Genomic DNA, 21809 nt, shown 5'->3' with positions numbered 1-21809 from the left:
AGGTCCAGAAATCGAAAAAGAATGGTCAAGCTTATCTTGCAATCGGAAGTTTTTAAAGAAGGGAACAGGTAATAGCAGTTTCTCATCAGAATGGATAGTTTTCCCTGGTACAGTTTTCAAAGTAAGTAGAGATGTGCAGAGCAAAAGTTTATGTTCATAAGTCCATAAGTCGAAAGGGGGGGGGGGGGGGGGGGTCAATTTCGGTCCATATGGACATATGGAGAATTCCATAAGTTGAGTCTATGTCCATACGTGCAAATAAAAATTTAAACCCCTCACCCTCCTTAATGCCCCCCCCCCAAGACTTACCAAAACTCCCTGGTGGTACAGCAGGGAGTCAGGACGCCATTTCTGAACTCCTTTGCGAGGAGCACGTGACGTCGGCGTCACGTCGGAGTGACGCGGCGTCACGTGATTCCCCGCGCGTTCGCTCCGGGACCCTCGTTGCACCCAAAAGTAACTTTTGGCCAGCTTGGGGGGTCAGGAGGCCCCCCCAAGCTGGCCAAAAGTTCTCAAAGGAGTTCAGAAATGGCGTCCTGACTCCCTGCTGTACCACCAGGGAGTTTTGGTAAGTCTTGGGGGGGGGGGATTAAGGAGGGTGAGGGGTTTAAATTTTTATTTAGGATCAACAATCGCGATTTCCAACGTATTCAACATAGCTATGTTGAATAAGTTGGAAATCCGATCGTTTTCGCCTCATCACTTTTTTAAGTTAAAAAAAAAAAAAGTTGCGTTTTACATTTAAGTTCAAAACGAATGCACACCCCTAAAAGTAAGTACACACATACTTTCTCTTTGAAAACTGGTGCAAAGACCATGGGTAAACAGTCACCTGTGGATTATAATGGCCACAGGCTCCAAGTCACATCAATTTTCAAAGCGCATGCAGTTCTATCTGCTTTTTGATGTGTGTAGATTCGGTGAGAAATTTTGTGTGTATACTTTCTAAAATCAAAAAGTCCCAACCTTGCCTAGACTTCACTCTTTGGAATGTCTCCGATGTGCAGGCTGCATGTGCCTAATTTTACATCTGTCCTGACCAACCATGCAAATTTCTAAAGGGATAATTCTGCAGCCAAAGCACTACTTCACCCACAGAAGCATCTTTGAAAGTTAACCCTCTTAGGGGTTGATTTTTTTAAAGTATTGACTTGTGTAAAACCCAGTAAATGTGCATAAATCCCCTTTTGAAGATCAGCTGGGGATCAGTGCATGTACAAGAACGCTCATAACTCAGTTATGGACTTTTATGTGCACTTGCACAAGGCAGTGCAGGGGACAGAGTTGGGGGCTAGGAAAGGATTTGCATGCCTTCTTTCGATTTTCAAAGGTATGCACATATTGGGGCAGATTTTCAAAGGCTACGTGCGTAACATACGCGCGTAACCTGAGAAAATCTGCCCCTGCGCGCGCCGAGCCTATTTTGCATAGGCTCGGCGGCACGAGCAAGCCCCGGGACGCGCGTATGTCCCGGGGCTTCGAAAAAGGGGCGGGAAAGGGGCGGGTCCAGGGGCATGATGGCGGTCCGGGGCAGGGTGGGGGTGGGGCCTGTGCTGGGGGATGGCGAGTCGGCAGGCGTAACTTTTGAAATAAAGGAAGGGGAGACGATTTAGTTAGGGCTGGGGGGGGGGGGTTAGATAGGGGAAGGGAGGGGAAGGTGGTGGGGGGGGGGGGTGGCCGAAAAAAAGTTCCCTCCAAGGCCGCTCTGATTTTGGAGGACCTCGGAGGGAACGGGGAAAGCCATCGGGACTCCCCTCGGGCTCGGCGCGCGGAAGTTGCACATGTGTGCACCCCCTTGCGCGCGCCGAGCCCGGATTTTATAACATGCGCGAGGCAGCGCATGCATGTTATAAAATCGGGCGTAGATTTGTTTGCGCCCGCGTGTACATTTTAAGATCTGGCCCATTATGCACGCTCACAGGCTTAGCCATGTCCTTGGAAGGTTGCTCCCTCATCCCTGTCTCACCAGGTAAGGACTTACTCAGGTAACATTTTCCTGGTAAGAGTAGTGGGAAATTCAGATCTCGGGGTTAACAAAATCAACCTCCTTGATTTTAACCATTTTTCTTTAACAAATAATTTCCTGAAGTCCCTCATTTGCCCTGTATGTGTAGTAATCAGATTGTAATATTTAGAGCATTAATTTATAATCAGCCTTCCTGGCACGCCAAAATGGATTACATTCAGTACTGTATTTTAGGTGGTTCCCTGTCCCCAGAGGGCTTTCAGTTGAGGTAATGAAAAGTGAAGTGTCTTGCCCGAGGTCACAAGGAGCATCAGTGTGGTTTGAATCCTGGCTTCCCTGATTCCCAGTACAGTGCTTCATGTGTCTAGGCATGCTGTATAAATAATTAGTAATAATAATAGTACTAGATAATGACCATTTGGACCACCCAATCTGCTCCTTGGATAGAGAGGACAATTTTCAAAGAGATTTCTGGAGTAAAACGTGTCCATAAGTAGCCTGTGTGAAAACTGGCCACTTTGTATGCGAGTATAAGTATGTGTATAGCTATGCAGCATACCTGCTTTTACTCGCCTTGTCGTGGAGGCATTCCTGTTGGTGGGGTTAGGCTGGGAGAGAAAACCAAGTGCGATAATGCCATAGTGCATGCGATAATGCATCGCGAGATGCGTATACAAATTCTAAAACGTTAGTCAAAAGGAAGTAGTTTGGGCAGATTTTATGAAAAAGAAGGGTGTTTAACGTTGCATGCGATAGCGTAGTGCAAGTTATCATGCTATAAGGGCTATGGTGTGTGATATGCACTAAAAGTTACAAATCCTGTTTTGAGTAGAAGAGGGGAGAGGGGGAGAGATGGGTTTGGGGATCAGTTTTACATGCACAGTCAGAGGTACGAACAGCACAGTACACATCTGTGAAGATTTGATGTGAAGGAGGAAAGGTACATAAGATGAGATTTGTACAATGCACTCCCTACCTAGCTTGATAGCAGATATCTAAAAAATTACCATAACTATGCCCCTTTTTTTGTATCACATGCAAAATGTATAGCAAAATGATGAATCTAGGTCTATGTGTGTAATTGTGGTTGGAAAATGTATCTGCAGAAGAAAGCAGAAACAAATCTCTGCAGGCACTTTTTCCCCAGGCAATTTTCAAAGTAAAAGTATAAGAACTTAAGAACTGCCATACTGGGTCAGACCAAGGTCACATCAAACCCAGCATCCTGTTTCCAACAGTGGCCAATCCAGTCACTCGTACCCAGCAGGATCCCATATAGTAGATTTTTATGTTTGCTACAGCCAGGGATAAGCAATGGCTTTTCTCAAGTCTACCTGGTTAATAACGGTTTATGGGCTTTTTTTCCCCCAAGAACTTTTCTAAATCTTTTTTAAATCCTTTTTCCTTTATATAAATTTTTTTAAATCCAGCTACACTAATGGCCTTTACCACATCCTCTGACAATGAATTCCAGAGCGTGTGTTTAGTGGAAAACATTTTTCTCGGATTTTTTCTTCTCAGTCGAATACTAGGAAGTGGCGGGGGTGGCTATTCTTATTGGGAAAGCTGTTTCTTTTAAGGCACATAATGTAATAAATGTTCTATTTATAAGTTCATTGAGTATCCCCTAGTCTTAATATTTTTTGAGAAAGTAACGAACTGATTTGCATTTCTCCGTTCCACTCTACTTATTATTTTTGAGGCCTGTGCCATATCTCCTGTCAGCCAGCTCTTCTCCAAGCTGGTGAAGAGGAGCTCTTTCGTCTTTCTTCATCGGGAAGCCACCCCATCCCTTTCATCATTTGGTGTGTACTTTTCCTTAATAACAACTGGTGCAGAGACTTTGGGTACAAAGCACTAGTGGTGAACTTTGCAGCAGTAAGACTGAGGATGTTAGGGGATGGGAGATGTGGTACAGGGGAAGGAAGAAGATTTTGTTTGGACCAAGTTGGTGGGCCTTAGGATATTGGGGAAAGTTGGAAGGGGGCCGACATCAAGGCTGCATTTTTAAACATTTGCCATCTCAGGGTGCAGTGGGAGGAGGGAAGAGGGTGTCCCACTAAACCATGGTTTTTTACCTTTGGACGGGGGGGGGGGGGGGGGGGGGGGGGGGGGGGGGCTGGGACTGCTCGGGACCTTTAAATAATGATCCTTGGAGCATTGGATCATGCATTAGCACTCCAATGCTCCTGGAGGGACGTTAGTGCCACCTTTTCAGATATACTTCACTTTCCATCAAATAAAGCAGCTTGCTGGCTTTGCCACAAGCCTTGCTATTTGATGAACATGTTAATGAGCTGATCTGCGCCAGATTTATGGAGTTGCAGATATTAGGAAATTCCAGTAGGGCGTAAAAACTTGGCTCTTCCAGGAGACTATTGCAGAGTAGTCATGTGGAGCAATTTTGTAACTAGAACACAGATTGTTTTTTTTTAATTATTTTTAAAGAATGTGTTAAAATTTATTTTTAGAATATTATGATGTTGTTTTTAACATTATGGTAACTGTTTATTTTATGTTGTACGCTGCATCAGATAGATCTTCTGAGAGAGAGCGGAATATAAATGTAACAAATAAATAAATACACAAATATGTGGAATTTGAAATTCTGTACAGTAATGAGTCTACCGTGGCTTATTAAATGAGCCACATAGATTGAATTTAAGTCTTCATGTGTTATCTCTACAAATCTGTCTGCACAGCAAGCAGGAGGAAAAATGTCCATGGACTTTTCCATAAAGAGAGAACAGTATTAACATTGACTCCCTGCAAACATAGTAAGTTCATTGGTATTAACCTTATTTGGTTGCAGTGCAGGGGTATAGGGTGACTGCTGAAGTTGGTGGTGCACCAGAAAATTTGCTGCTGCCTGGTGCCCTAGAACACAGCACACCCTCCTACATTACCCTGTGAGAGTTACTTTCTTTGATGCAAAACGCCTATCAATTTTATGCTCACAGCAACCCAATCCTTAGAGGGGAAATTAGCTAAATCCATCCCTTAAAATAATCGCTTAATCTACTAACAGCAGTTACAATAAAATATGTGAATGAAAAAAAATATTTTCTGCAAGAACATTCACAACCATCTTTCTGCATACAAATGAAATTCATAAAGAACAAACCTCTGCTTAAAATAGAAATGTGGAAGAGAGGACCATAATGCCATAAAAGCCAGCGATGATAAGTACCATAGTTTTCACAGCAAAATTCAAGTTACACAAGAACTGGATCTTTAAATTACAGACAAACCCTCACCAAATACAAAATAGAAACATGCCAACAAAAACTGTGCTAGAAACCAGAAGCCCGACTATCCTTGCAAAACATCAAGCAATAAAATGAAGAGAGATAAAACATCATTTCAAATATTAAAACCATGCTTATAAATGGCAACACAGCCGACGAATATCCAATAATTAAAAGAAAAGTGCATAAATTTGTTATATTTCCAAAACATCAATAAACTATTTCAAAGCATCTGATGAAGAAAACATCAAATAATTTAAAAATGTACTATTTCCCCCCAAAACAGTAAAATGTTTTAAAACAATGGAAACATCAAATTACACCCAATAATTAAAACTAATAAGAATTAAAAAATCTCCTGCCCTCCATACCTGGGACCTTTTGATTTCCACTCACCCTGAGATTAATATAGATTGGGGAGGTAGGGCCACACAAACTATCTCTTCTCTCTCTCTCATTCACACACACATACTATCACATTTATTCTTTCACATATTCCCTCTCTCATATACATGCCAATGCTCTCACGCACACTCCTTCTCTCTCACACACGACTCTCTCTCCCATGTGCCTGCCTGTGAGGGCCTGTGTGTGATACACCAGGCTCTAGAAAACTAATTAACCACCTTCTGGGCAAACAGACAAGCCAGACTGCTACAGAGAAACTACACGCTAGTCAAAATACTGCACCTCGGTCACACATGCACGTCACAGACAGACCCTTACCTAATACAGAATAAGGGATTACAAATTAGAAGCAGAAATATGCAGGTAAAACCAGACTTTGTGAACTCTGGAATACAGAAGAAAAGGCAAAATACAAATATATAAGACATGCATATTCCCAAAGATGGCATTTTCCAGTTGCTGAAAAGTAAAATAATTTTTTTTTTATCTTTGTTGTCTGATCTTATTTTCCTAATCAGTTGGTTCCAGTCTATTTTTCCCCTTGTCTGTCTTTTTCTTATTCCTTCTTTTATTCTTTCTGTTTCTTCTCTCTCCTCCTGTCTTCTTTACTTCCTCCATACACACACAGGCTCTCTCTCACATTCACATAGGCTCACAGTCTCATATGCTCTCTCTCACAAGCTATCCCTCACACGCAAGCTCCTATTCCCACAAGCACCCGCAAGCTCTCATGCTTACATGTTTTCATTCACACACAGGCTCCCCCCCACAGACTTTCACACTCACAAGATCTCAATCGTGTATGCTCTCTCTCACATTCACACAGGCTCCAAGTCTCATATGCTCTCTCTCACATGAAGGCTCTCACTCTCACATGCTATCCCTCACATGCAGGCTCCCATTCACACACGCACCCGCAACCTCTCACTCTTACATGTTTTCATTCACATACAGGCTCCCCCCCCCACAGGCTTTCACACTCACATGCTCTTACAAGCATGTTCCCATTCCCACAAACACACAACCAGGCTCTGACTCTCACATGCTGTCTCACACACAGGCTCCCATTCCCCCTCAGACACACACAGGCTCTTACTCTTTCATGCTCTCTCACACATAGGCACACAAGCTCTCACATGCAGGTTCCCACTCCCATACATATGTACACAGGCAGATTCTCACTCTCACATGCAGGCTGCCACTTTCTCACTAACAGAAAGGCTCTCACTTCACATGCTGTCTCTCACATGCAGGCTCCCATTCCCCCCCTCCCCCATAGACACACACATTCTCTCTCACACAGTTTCATATTGCCACAAAAACACACAAGCTCTCATATGCTCTCTCACATGCAGGCTCCCACTCCCATACATATGTGCAAACACACACACACACACACACACACATATAGACTCGATTTCTCACATGCAGGCTCCCACTCCCACACACCCATACACTCCCTCACACCCATACACAGACTCTCACTTCGACTTGCTCTGTCTCTCACATATGCATACAGGCTCTCATACCCACATGCTCTCTTTCTCTCTCTCTCTCACACACACATACACTCAAGCAGGCCCCCTTTCACCCCCCCCCACGCAGGCCCCCATTCACACACACACACACACACACACACACACACACACACACACACACAAACAGGTAGGTTAACATTCACACTGCACACCCAGGCAGATTACCATTCACACTCACCCAGGCAGCTTACCATTCTCTCTCTCACACACACACCCAGGCAGGCTACCATTCATACATACATACACATACACACACACACACACACACATACACACACAAACCCAGGTAGGTTCCCTATCACTCACATACACAAAGACAAAACATAGGCAGGCTCCCCATTGATTCTGGAAGGCCGCCAGTGGCCAAGAAGAGGAAGGAACCTGTTCTCCCGCTGCTCCTCGTGTGCCTGCCCCATGCTATTCAAAACTTGTGGGGCTAGCACTTCCTCTATGCTGATCTCGCGATGCAAGAAATCAGCAAAGATACATAATGGCCGCATGTGATTTGAAGGCCGGCACACAGAGAAGCAGGAGAACGGGCTTCTTCTTCTTCTCAGCCACCGGTTAGATTGGGTTTGCTGGTGGCCTCCTGAGCCTCTTCTTCTTCTCAGCCCCCGGCAAAATGGGGTCCGCTAGTGGCCTCCCAAGCCTCTTCCTCTTCTTGGATGCCGGCAAGATGGGGTCTGCTGGCAGCCTCATGGATCTCTTCCTCTTTTCGGCTGCTGCTCTCCTGGATGTGCACGCAGTTAATGGTGCATGGTACACCTCATTTCAAAGTTGGTGGTGCCTGTGCACCACTGTGCACTATGGGGCAGATTTCAAAGCCCTACACGCGTAAATCCGGGAGGATTACGCGTGCCGGGGCTATTTTCAAAAGGCCCGGCGGCAAGCGTAAAGCCCCGGGACGTGTGTAAGTTCCGGGGCTTGAAAAAAGGGGCGGGGAATGGGCGGGGGCAGGGGCATGGGTGGGGCCAGAGCCTCCAGGCACAGTGGCTATTTGGCGCTGTGCCTGGGATAGCGGGCCGGCTGTTGGCCGGCGCGCGCAACCTATGCCTGCCCAGAGGCAGGCGCAACTTATAAAATAAAGGTTAGGGGGGGTTTAGGTAGGACTGGGGAGCGGGTTAGATAGGGGGAGGGAGGGGAAGGGAGGGGAAGGTGGGGGGGATGGAAGGAAAGTTCCTTCTGAGGCTGCTCCGATTTTGGAGCAGCCTCGGAGGGTACGGGGAAAGCCATCGGGGCTACCCTAGGGCTCGGTGCACGCAAGGTGCACTAGTGTGCAGCCCTTTGGGCGCGCCAACCCCAGATTTTATAACATGCGTGCAGCTGCACGCGCATGTTATAAAATCGGGCGTACATTTGTGCGCGCTGGATTGCGCGTACGTCTTAAAATCTGACCCTATGGACGTTGCACCCATGTTGCAGTGTGTCTGATGTGAAAAGTTCCAGGGCTAAACCTGAGGTTTATTTCATGTGAAGTAAAGGCAGTTAAACTGGCAGGTAAAAGCTTGTAGCTCAGTTATATTCAGAAATCTGAGGCATGAAGCAACAGGAAAAGAACAGCTCACATTCTTTCAGCTAGAGCTCATCCATTTTCATTCAGGTATAAATTAATTGTCTAATATTCTTCTGTTCTTTGACAGCAAACCAGTATACAGCACTGAGTCTCCTCAGAGAGAAGAAATATTTTGATAAGATAACAAAAAAGATGAAATGTAGCTTTTATACTGATGACATCTGACATGTACATATCTAGTTATGTAACTTCTCTTAGCTTCCAATGTGTTTAACCCACTGTAACATGCCTTGAGTGCCCTGGGTGGAAAGACGTGAGTGACACAGGTAAAAGATGGGAAGGATGATGATATTTATGAGGCACTGAACTGACTGCTGCTTTACCACCTTGAGTGAGAGAGGGGAAGAGAATAGGTGAGGGATAGGCGAGAGATTTACTCTTCAGTCGCCACTTGAGGTCATGTGAATTTTCAAGGGTTAAAACGGTGTCATATTGCATAAAAAGGTTTGGGAAGTTCTATTATTGGTAGTCTCTGTCTCTGGTTCTCCATGGGAGGTTTGGCTATATTGTCAGTATATCAATACCTGAAATCCATGTATGTTTGTGCACAGTCTCTTCCTTTGCCTTTAGATAATGCCTTTGATCTGGGCTCTCTGTTGACTCGTTATTCAGTTCAGTGCTCATTGTATTTATATGGATCAGTGAGGGTACGGAACTGCTTCTGTGTGCCTTTTTTCTATGATGCTCTTCCGTCTTTCTATTCAGTTTTGTGAGAGGCTTATGTTTCAGATAAGGGTGGGGCAGGAAATCTACTCTGTTTTATTTGTGACTATTTTGCTGTAATACTTGGTATCTTTAGATCTGTGGAATTTGTTTGTTCTCATAGTCCTTAACCATTTGCCTTATAACAAATGATTCCCAAACTATAGATCCTTCCCAGACCTTGCCTGCCCCTCCCTAAAAATACTACAGCCTCCTTCTTAGGCTTAACTCAATATAAGATGAGGGTAGATCTCCTAACATTGAGGTACTTCCCACAAAGTAGTGTGATAGACAGTGAGGCAATGCTAATAGCAGCTCAGCTTTGTTGGGCTGACCATTCTGTGTGTGGATAGCAGTCGTATTCCCAAAAGAATTTTCTTCGGGCAGCTGGCAAATGAGCAACAATCACGAGGCAGACAAAGGTACAAAGGCAGTTTGAGAACTCCTGAGACAACATGTGGTCTGGAGAACTCTGATTTTTGCTCTTTATCCGGTTATCTGGATTTGGATATTCAGCAGAAATTATCTAGATAGGTCTTTATGTGGACTAGGGATGTGAATCGTTTTTCAACGATTAAAATTATCGTCCGATAATGTTTATATCGTCTTAAATCGTTATAGAACACGATACAATAGAAATTCTAACGATTTATCGTTAAAAATCGTTAAATCGTGTTAGTGCGCACTAACTCGAGTTAGTGCGCACTAACTCCCCGTTAGTGCGCACTAACTCGATTTAGTGCGCACTAACTGAAAATGATACAAATAAACACTTTCCAGGTCACTGAAGGTCAGTTAGGAATGAATATGTGTTCCTATTGGCTGGCTGCCCTCTTATCTATTGATGTTACCAAGGTTACCACTGAGGTGATGGTTGGGGGGATGGGAAATGGAACTGGAAACTAACGAACACCAACAGAAAATGAAACAAAGTGTTCACACTTCCCAGGTCAGTAAAGGTCACTTAGGAATGAATATGTATGTATGTATTCCTATTGGCTGGCTGTGCTCTTATCTATTGATGTTACCAATATGGTTGGGGGGATGTGAAATGGAAACAGTTGGAAGCTTGACAAAAAAAAGTAATGTAATGATCAGCACTCACGTGACTAGAACTTGTTTGTTTATTATTTTTGTTAGCAGGCACCTGAAATGCTAGTGCATGTTGAATTTGCCAATCACTGTGCATTTTAGAAAGGTGGTCCTGGCTGGAACTGTACACAGTTCAAATATATGTAATTGATTGTTGGTAAGTGTATTTTTTAAGTAGCCACACTGGCACCAGTATGTTTACTTTTCCTCCTACTTAACTCACTAGCTCAGCTTTGTAAGAAGGGCTTCTCTGCTTGTGTGTTGTTTTTGTTTGGTGTGAGGAGAGCAGAAACATCAGATCTTTATTCAATCTACTACAGTCATCTCTTACAGTGCCCTATCCCTATTAATACCAGGAGTGTTGTGATCTTCCTGCACACAGTGCCCTAACCCTGATACCAGTCTGAGACAGCTCCCTCCCTGCATTACTAGTGAGAGGCTGGCTTCACAGACAGGGGGGAGCTGCCTGACCCTCACTCCTGACTTCCCCCATGTCCCAGCTAGTGAATGGTGTGTGGGTGAGGGGGGGGGGGGAGGATGGTGAAGTGTGAGACAGCTCCCTCCCTGCATTACTAGTGAGAGGCTGGCTTCACAGACAGGGGGAAGCTGCCTGACCCTCACTCCTGACTTCCCCCATGTCCCAGCTAGTGAATGGTGTGTGGGTGAGGGGGGGGGGGTGGATGGTGAAGTCTGAGACAGCTCCCTCCCTGCATTACTAGTGAGAGGCTGGCTTCACAGACAGGGGGGAGCTGTCTGACCCTCACTCCTGACTTCCCCCATGTCCCAGCTAGTGAATGGTGTGTGGGTGAGGGGGGGGGGGGAGGATGGTGAAGTCTGAGACAGCTCCCTCCCTGCATTACTAGTGAGAGGCTGGCTTCACAGACAGGGGGGAGCTGCCTGACCCTCACTCCTGACTTCCCCCATGTCCCAGCTAGTGAATGGTGTGTGGGTGAGGGGGGGGGGGAGGATGGTGAAGTCTGAGACAGCTCCCTCCCTGCATTACTAGTGAGAGGCTGGCTTCACAGACAGGGGGGGGCTGCCTGCCCCTCCCTCCTGACTTCCCCCACGTCCCAGCTAGTGAATGGTGTGTGGGTGAGGGGGGGGGGGGTGGATGGTGAAGTCTGAGACAGCTCCCTCCCTGCATTACTAGTGAGAGGCTGGCTTCACAGACAGGGGGGGAGCTGCCTGACCCTCACTCCTGACTTCCCCCATGTCCCAGCTAGTGAATGGTGTGTGGGTAAGGGGGGGGGGGGGGGGGATGGTGAAGTCTGAGACAGCTCCCTCCCTGCATTACTAGTGAGAGGCTGGCTTCACAGACAGGGGGGGGCTGCCTGACCCTCACTCCTCCGGGGTATTGTGATCTTCCTGCACACAGTGCCCTATCCCTGATACCAGGGGTGTTGTGATCTTCCTGCATGCAGTGCCCTATCCCTATTAATACCAGGAGTGTTGTGATCTTCCTGCATGCAGTGCCCTATCCCTATTAATACCAGGAGTGTTGTGATCTTCCTGCATGCAGTGCCCTATCCCTGATACCGGGATGTGTGCAAGAAGATCACAACACCCCCCGGTATCAGGAATAGGGCACTGTGTGCAGGAAGATCACAACACCCCCAGTATCAGGAATAGGGCACTGTGTGCAGGAAGATCACAACAACCCCTGGTATTAGGGATAGGGCACTGTGTGCAGGAAGATCACAACACTCCTGGTATTAATAGGGATAGGGCACTGTGTGCAGGAAGATCACAATACCCCTGGTATCAGGGTTAGGGCACAAGTTCTAGTCACATTGACTGATCACATTACTTGTTTTGTCAAGCTACCAACTGTTTCCATTTCCCATCCCCCATATACTGTCAGTAGGAAACTTGGTAACATGAATAAATAAGAGGGCAGCCAATAGGAATACATATTCATTCCTAAACTGACCTTAACTGACCTGAAAAGTGTCAAATTGTATCATTTTCAGTTAGTGCGCACTAACTCCCAGTTAGTGCGCACTAACTCCCGTTAGTGCGCACTAACTCGAGTTAGTGCGCACTAATCGGAAAAAAACGATTTTTAAACGATTTTTTTAACTAAAAAATCGTGCCTAAGGACGATTTTCTTGCCCTGCCACACGATTTCTATCGTTAAGACGATATGGAAAACGATTCACATCCCTAATGTGGACTGATTTGTCAGCACAAATGCAGCCAGACAGTGCTGAATATGAAGTTAGCTGGCGACTGCCTTGCTGCCGGTCCCACCCCATTTTTGTCCAGATAACCATTATCTGGACAAAGAGGTGATATTTTGAAAAGGCCAGATTTATGCAGGTAAAAACTGATTTTACCCACTGTGAATCTTTTCAATTTGAACCTCATTGGTGTCAGAATTATCACATACGTATGTACCAGTTTGAACAGAATCACATCTTGTCGCCGATGGAAGATTAAGGTAATTCATTTTCACTTTTCATTTTATTTTTCCCCAGAAATTTATCAGTGTTTATTTAAAAAAAAACAACAAAAAAAAAAACAGGAGGAAAATCAGTGGAAAAAAATTGACCCTTTTTTCCATTGATTTTCTCCTATTTTTGTTCCATGTAATAAGCACTGATAATTTCCCTAAAAAATAAAATAAAAACTGAAAATGAAGATTTCTATAGGAGAAACAGAAGCAAAGCAACTGTGTAACCCATCCAGTACTCAATAGAATGCAATCCCCATGGAAGCAGCAGACAATTCAAGAACTGGCCTATATTCACATACGGGCCGATTCAGTAAAGTCCGCTTTTCTGTGCACTTTTCTGTGCACTTTCCGGTGCCGGCAGAAACTTCCCGGTGCCGGCAGAAACTTTCCCGGTGCCGGCAGAAACTAGCGCCTACCTTTGGGTAGGCGCTAATTTCTTAAATTAAAATGTGCAGCTTGGCTGCACATTTTACTTTCTGTATCCCGTGGACATACCTAATAAGGCTATCAACATGCATTTGCATGTTGAGGGCGCTATTAGGTGCCGCGGGTTGGACGCGCGTTTTCCTCCCCTTACTGAATAAGGGGTAAGGGAAAACGCGTGTCCAAGGGCAGGTTAACAGTGCGCTCCATCGGAGCGTACTGTACTGTATCGGCCTGATAGAAAGCATGAATGCTGATAAAATCCACTGATGGACAGCTCAGTCCAGACAGCCTCCTCCCCAATTTTAATCTCCTAAGTACTACAGCCTCCTCTCCAGGCTTATCCCCTCATCCCCTACTGCTGCTGCAGATTTATTATGTGTAATTTCATGTGAGCATTTATTCTTGCATATCTTTGCCCATTTGAGTATGTGGCACATTTAAATGTGTGCCTTTTGGGTGCAATTTTTCAAAGGATTTTCACGAGTGAACAAGTTACCCGCAGAAAGAATCCTTTTAAAAACTGTGCATCCCCTCTGCAGGGAAAAGTAAGCTTAAAGGTGGATTTTAAAAGAGATATTCACACAAAACGGGCCTGAGTGTATGTGCTATGTATTTTATAAAGTGTTCACATACGTGCCCATATATGTGTGTGCGAGCAAAATTGTGCATGTAAAAAAGGGCAGTCCAGGGGTGTTCCCAAGCAGGGCCAATGTTTACGCCTATAAGTTGCTTTTTTAGGATCTGCCACTGCAACCTGTTAATTATCTGACGTGAGAATAAAAGTGTTTATTACCAAATACTGACAGGATGAGGGGTCTGGGTAAACTGGGGGGGGGGGGGGGGGAGTTCAGCCTGAAGAACCAGAAGGGTATTGATGACTTAGAGATGGATTGGGCAAACTGGTGGCTGAATTGGTAAAACTGGTAATTTCCTTCATGTGCACAGGTTTGAAAATTTGCCGAATTGTGCAAGTAAAAGCTGACAAGTGCCAAGGAAAATACACATGTGGAATCTTCATGCATAAATGTTTAAAATTAGAAGCACAAATACACACATATAGCAGATGTGGACCACTTATCCAGATGTTGTAATAATGAATAGGATCTGTCTAGTGGGATATTATGAGGGGGTGGAATGTTCCAAGAAGAGAGGAGGGGGCTATTGGTTGTATTTAGAAAATGCTATAGAGTGAAAAAACTTGTGAAAGAGAAAAGCAATTTTGAAGTTTTAGTTGTGCAGCTATATAGTTGGACATTAGTGTATATGTCCCCCACTCAGATGCCTGAATCGAACTTCTGGCCTCTTTAGGTGTGAATCTTCAAAAGACAGTGATTTTAGGTGATTTTTAATATATACATTGAGGATGTTAATGTGGGAGGGGCTATGGACGTCTTGACAACAATGAAAGTGTTAGGCAAGCTGCACATTTTACTTTCAGAAATTAGCGCTTACCCAAAGATAGGCGTTAATTTCTGCCGACACCGGGAAAGTGCACAGAAAAGCAGTAAAAACTGCTTTTCTGTACACCCGCCGACTTAATATCATGGCGATATTAAGTCGGAGGTCCCAAAAGATAAATATAATTACAAATTAAAAAAAAAAATTTAAAATCGGCCCGCGGCTCGCGGGTTGAAAAACGGACGCTCAATTTTGCCGGCGTCCGGTTTCCGAACCTGTGGCTGTCAGCGGGTTTGAGAACCGACGCCGGCAAAATTGAGCGTTGGCTGTCAAACTCGCTGACAGCCGCTGCTCCTGTCCAAAAAGAGGTGCTAGGGATGCGCTAGTGTCCCTAGTGCCTCTTTTTACCACGGGCCCTCATTTGCATGCGGGCCGATACTAAATCGCCTGCATGCAAATGAGAGTGGCCCACTCTTCCGCGACTTTTACTGTATCGGCCCGATAGAGAGGTGCATGGTGGGCTGTATTTAACTATTTTGTATTATTTTAAGAAGTGTGATGTTTATGTATTGAAATGTTATTGCTTTTGTGTTTGTACTGGAATGTAATCTGCACTGGACAAATGGAGGATTTCAAATGCACAGTTTTTGCCATCGCTTAGCCGGATAAGTCAAAACGTATCTGGAGTTGTTGAAAATACTTTCCACCTACCTCTTAAATAAGTGTGCATGTTGTAGGGTAGATTTATACGTCTTTTACATCATGCACGTGCATTTGCATGCACAATATAAAATGCATGCTCATAAGCATGTACGTCTCTAATCACAAGTACATGGGCACGTGTGCTCATGTTTTAGAGTTATCCTCCCTCTGCCTATAGCGGGGCTACTGTTCCCTGAAGGAAAAGGGGCAGCACAGTAGTGCAGAGTTAGGGGGGATTGGGTGAACTACATATAGGGATTTCATTTTGAAATATCCGCTTGTTGCTCACCCCACATATTTTGCTCTTGCCCTGCTGGCTGCCCACTCCCAACCTTTCTGCCATTAAAAAGTAGAAAAAAGAACAAAATGTATCCGCCGACTCCCTTCCCTTCTTCTTGGTCTCCCCAGCATTAAAAAGGTTTTAGAAACTCTTCCCTCTCGAAGAGGGGGCATAACTATGAGATGTATTGGGCCAATTAACCATAAGTTTTCAAAGTGACTTATGTTCAGACTTTACCCAACCGCACACACGGGCCGATACATTACAGTGCGCTCCGGTGGAGCGCACTGCTAACCCACATTTGGACGTTCGTTTTCGATGCGCTAGCTTTACCCCTTATTCAGTAAGGGGTAATAGCGCGTCAAAAACACGAAGACAACCCGCCCAAAACTAATAGCGCCCGCAACATGCCAATGCATGTTGATGGCCCTATTAGTTATTCCTGCGCGATTCAGCCAAGCCGCACATTTTACTTTCAGAAATTAGCGCCTACCCAAAGGTAGGCGTTAATTTCTTCCAGCACCGGAAAGTGTACAGAAAAGAGGTAAAAACTGCTTTTCTGTAGACCCTCCAACTTAATATCATGGCGATATTAAGTTGGAGGTCCCAAACGTAAAAAATAATTAAAAAAAAAAATTTAAAAATCAGCCCGCGGCTCGTGGGTTGAAAACCAGACACTCAATTTTGCCGGCGTCAGTTCGCAAACCCGCTGACAGCCACGGGTTCGGAAGCCGGACGCCAACAAAATTGAGCGTCTGGTTTTCAGCAGCCCATTTCTGCATCAAATTCCTTATTTGAGGAGGACGGTCTTCAACGTGATTCATGCAGGTAAAAAAACTGTTCAGTGGAGCTGCGGACTTTTAGCCATATGGGAGGCGCTGCTCTTGGGGACAAGTTTAGACGGGCAAGAAAAAGTACGTGTGTACTGTGTAGATGACATTTTCAGATCTATTTATTTTTCTCTTGCAGAATTTGCCTCTGTACATGTGGAGATGTAATAGAACAGTTTCTGCACATACTTTGACTCTCCCAACCTGTCCCTGCCCCTTATTTTATGGGCAAAGTCATGAGGGTAATTTTCAAAACTGCCTGCATTGGTGCAAAATCCATGAGTATTTTACCATAGGTATTTTGCATCAGTTTTCAAAAAGGGGAAAGTGTATGCATACTTTCCCTTTGAAAATTGCCTTGGGAAAAATTGCTCACATATATTCTCCACCTGTTTTTCTGCAGACACTATTTCCAAAAAAACATAAGTCATTTTCAAAATTCAGAATTTGCTCAACTTTCAAAACTGTCCATGCTACACCATTTGCATGCATAAGTGGGTGCTCGGAGATTTATGTTAAGGACATAAGAACATAAGAAATTGCCATGCTGGGTCAGACCAAGGGACCATCAATCCCAGCATCCTGTTTTGAACAGAGGCCAAACCAGGCAACAAGAACCTGGCAATTACCCAAACACTAAGAAGATCCCATGCTACTGATGCAATTAATAGCATTGTCTATTCCCTAAGTGAACTTGATTAATAGCCGTTAATGGACTTCTCCTCCAAGAACTTATCCAAACCTTTTTTGAACCCAGCTACACTAACTGCACTAACCACGTCCTCTGGCAACAAATTCCAGAGCTTTATTGTGCGTTGAGTGAAAAAGAATTTTCTCCAATTAGTCTTAAATGTGCTACTTGCTAACTTCATGGAATGCCCCCCAGTCCTTCTATTATTCGAAAGTGTAAATAACCGAGTCACATCTACTCGTTCAAGACCTCTCCTGATCTTAAAGACCTCTATCATATCCCCCCTCAGCCGTCTCTTCTCCAAGTTGAACATCCCTAACCTCTTCAGCCTTTCCATCCCCTTTATCATTTTGGTTGCCCTTCTCTGTACCTTCTCCATCGCAACTATATCTTTTTTGAGATGCGTCGACCAGAATTGTACACAGTATTCAAGGTGCGGTCTCACTATGGAGCGATATAGTGGCATTATGACATTTTCCGTTCTATTAACCATTCCCTTCCTAATAATTCCTAACATTCTGTTTGCTTTTTTGACTGCTGCAGCACACTGAGCCAACGATTTTAAAGTATTATCCACTTTGATGCCTAGATCTTTTTCCTGGGTGGTAGCTCTTAATATGGAACCTAACATTGTGTAACTACAGTAAGGGTTATTTTTCCCTATATGCAACACCTTGCACTTGTCCACATTAAATTTCATCTGCCATTTGGATGCCCAATCTTCCAGTCTTGCAAGGTCCTCCTGTAATGTATCACAGTCCGCTTGTGATTTAACTACTCTGAATAATTGTGTATCATCCGCAAATTTGATAACCTCACTCGTCGTATTCCTTTCCAGATCATATATATATATATATATATATATATATATATATATATATATATATATATATTGAAAAGCACCGGTCTAAGTACAGATCCCTGAGGCACTCCACTCCACTGTTTACCCTTTTCCACTGAGAAAATTGACCATTTAATCCTACTCTCTGTTTCCTATCTTTTAACCTGTTTGTAATCCACGAAAGGACCGCCTCCTATCCCATGACTTTTTAGTTTTCATAGAAGCCTCTCATGAGGGACTTTTTCAAATGCCTTCTGAAAATCTAAATACACTACATCTACCGGTTCACCTTTATCCACATGTTTATTAACCCTTCAAAAAAAATAAAGCCCCATTGGTTCTCCATTGGACACAACTGTCTCATACAGTGTCAGACCTAAAGTTCTTTGTTATTGATGTCGTCACTCCTCCCGTGAGAGGGGGGGATTTCTCTGTAATTCTCATTAGGAAGGAGCAGAAATGGATTCATATTTTGGACACCGTTTCCCCAAAGGGTTTGAATGTGGAACTTGAATGGAGTTACCTCATTTGACAGCATATTTATGTCATTGAACCTGTATGAGTGGTGATTGGTTAGTGTGTTCGCTCCTGCTATTGGTTCACGCATTTGTGCCAAAATGGTCGGCAGGGTTTAAAACTCCTTCATTAAAGTCCATTCAGAGCACTCCCGTACAAGTTCGTTACAGTCTATGACACAGGTATGTTCTGGATGTTAGTAAATTTAGTTTTCAACTGTTGCCTCGATCCCAGTTTTCTGTATTTTGGTCATTATACACTTCCCTTTTTGTTACAGATTGTTTGTTGTTAAAAACTGCCATCCCTCCCGAAGCAGCCGGACTGGAAAAACACGGGGACGTGTTGGGGGATTTGCTGTACAGCACTGTGTTCAACTAAGTGGAGTTGCCGAATTGAGAATAAACAAAACACACTTTATGAATCTTGACCAATAAGAATTTATTAGCCCTTGTCGTGTGTACACTCATCACCCCTGAAAACCATCTCCGGAACTGGTATCTCCCCAACATCCTCATTAGTAAACACGGAAACAAAGAATTCATTTAGTCTTTCTGCAATGGCCTTATCTTACCTAAGAGTCCCTTTAACCCCTCGATCATCTAATGGTCCAACCGACTCCCTGTCAGGTTTCTTGCTTTGGATATATTTTAAAAAGTTTTTATTATGAGTTTTTGCCTCTATGGCCAACTTCAATTCAAATTCTCCCTTTCGCCTGTCTTATCAATGTTTTACACTTAACCTGACAATGCTTATGTTTTATCCTATTTTCTTCAGATGGATCCTTCTTCCAATTTTTGAAGGATTTTTGTTGGCTAAAAATTCACCTCACCTTTTAACCATGACGGTAATCGTTGTGCCTTCTTTCCACCTTTCTTAATGCGCGGAATACATATGGACTGCTCCTCTAGGATTGTATTTTTAAACAATGTCCAAGTCTGTTGAACACTTTTAACCTTTGCAGCTGCACCTTTCAGTTTTTTTCTATTTTCCTCATTTTATCAAAGTTTCCCTTTTTAAAATTTAGAGTTAGAGCTGCAGATTTACTTATTGTCCCCCTTCCAGTTATTAGTTTAAATTTGATCATGTTATGATCACTGTTGCCAAGTGGCCCCACCACCGTTACCTCTCTCACCAAATCCTGCATTCCACTTAGAATTAAATCTAAAATAGCTCCCTCTCTTGTTGGTTCCTGAACCAATTGCTCCATGAAGCAATCATTTATTACATCCAGGAACATTATGTCTCTAGCAAGTCCTGATGTTCCATTTACCCAGTCAATATTGGGGTAATTGAAATCTCCCATTATTATTGCACTGCCAAATTGGTTTGCTTCCCTGATTTCTCTTAGCATTTCATCAGCTGTCTGACCATTTTGTCCAGGTGGACGGTAGTTTACTCCTATCACTATACTTTTACCGCAGGGTTTATAAAATACTGTGTATTTCTGCCAGTATGCATGTATGTTTCAGTATACATGTATATTTGTAATGCAGGCACATACATACTTTCTCTACCAATTTTATATAAATATGCATCTGTATTTTAATCATGCAATAATTGTAACAATTTGTGCGTAATAACCCAGAATTAAATGCAGAGGCAGATATTTTGTAAAGTAGGCACCTACTGCACTTCTGAAAATGCTTGAACACATATTTGGAATCAGCAGTTCGCCGATACCTCCACCAGTTCACCCAGGTTTTTGCCAGTTCACCTAGATCCTCTAACACTTCACCCTGAAGCCCACACCAGTTCGCCCAGACCTTCCACCCAACAACTGCAGAGACAAGACAAGTGCGATTTCAATTGCACAAGTCAATTAGCAGGTGTAAAAGGGCTCTGACAAGTTCAGTAATGTATGAGTGTATACCTCTTACAAAATAGCAACCTGCATGTGCACTTCTCAGCCCTGCCTCGGAATATCCCTAGACCGAAGGGCGTTCCGTGTTCGCATTTACATGCAACACTGAAAATACGTGCATACTCTGAAGGCCTATAAAGTAGCATACACACACACACACACGTGCTACTTACGCATGTATATGCAAATTTTATGCACACAGCCCCCGCATAACTCTTTGAAAATGACTCCAATGTGCATTATTGCCTAACCCCGTTCCCAAGAACACCTCTGATTAAGGCAGGAAAAGCTATAGCAGTTGAGGACGCACATAGTTTTACATGCTCGGAGCATGTGCAATTATCAAATGGCCAAGTTACGCTGAGCAAATTGGCATTTACCCAGGTAAATAGCTTTTGCAAATTTTTTTTGTCGATGTAGCCAGCAGCTTGCAGCCCCATGGGTAGTTTGTAGCTGCTGTGCCACAAGCAGATTTTTAAAGGGAAACTCCCCACACAATTTCCCTTTAAAAATTTGCCAGCTGGCTAATGCCACCAAGAAGCATTCCCCCATATTCTTTGCAGTTTCAAAGTACGTGGGAGGAAGCAGGCACAAGGATTTCAAAATGAAGTCCCTGTGCATACTTCTGCTGGCCCGTCCCGAGTACCTCCGATGCGTCCCACTGAGATCTTGGAGAAATACCTATTTACCATAGAAATCCCTTTGCCAGTTGACCCCTTGTGACGTGTAAGTTTGAGCTAAGCTTTGGAAAATGTAACCCTGTGAGTTGGTAGGCAAAGTAATAAACACATTGTGATGACTCTTTGGGATCTGCCAAGAAAATGAAATAGGATGCTGGCCCAGCATGACATATCGTTTGTTCCTAACAGCCTTTCTAAAATGTATTTAGATTTAGCTTCATGCCTTTTTAATTGGTAAAAAAAAAAAAAAAAAAAAAAGGTTACATTCAGGCACAGTAGGTATTTCCAATCTATGGTGTTGTCTATTTATTTCCAGAGGGGAAAATAATACGGGATTCGCTAACGTGAGGTACTAAGTACTGCATGTAAGGGATTCCCATGGTATTTTCCCTGGCAGTAAGATACTGTGGCTTAGGGTGACCTAAAAAAATCACCCCCTGAAGGTGGACCCCCTATATCCCGGCTCCACCATTCTTTAGGGTTTGAGTGGTCTGCAAGCTGCCTCCCCCACACAGAGTAAAAAACCTAGGGGGGCTGTACCTGAAGCAATAGTGAGGAAAATGGCTCGCCCAAGAAGCATGAGGGAGATTTGAACCCTTCCT

The 21809-nt window shown here is 44.0% G+C and overlaps 1 protein-coding gene across 4 annotated transcripts in view; it reads right to left on the bottom strand.

The window, feature by feature from the left end:
- CHL1 (cell adhesion molecule L1 like) overlaps positions 1-21809 on the bottom strand; it is a 244933-nt gene that overhangs the window by 210059 nt on the left and 13065 nt on the right. The window lies entirely within an intron of this gene.

This window comes from Rhinatrema bivittatum, chromosome 1 (genome assembly GCF_901001135.1).
Source record: "Rhinatrema bivittatum chromosome 1, aRhiBiv1.1, whole genome shotgun sequence".
Classification (NCBI taxonomy): Eukaryota; Metazoa; Chordata; class Amphibia; order Gymnophiona; family Rhinatrematidae; genus Rhinatrema; species Rhinatrema bivittatum.
This window is presented reverse-complemented; position numbering and strand designations above follow the sequence as displayed.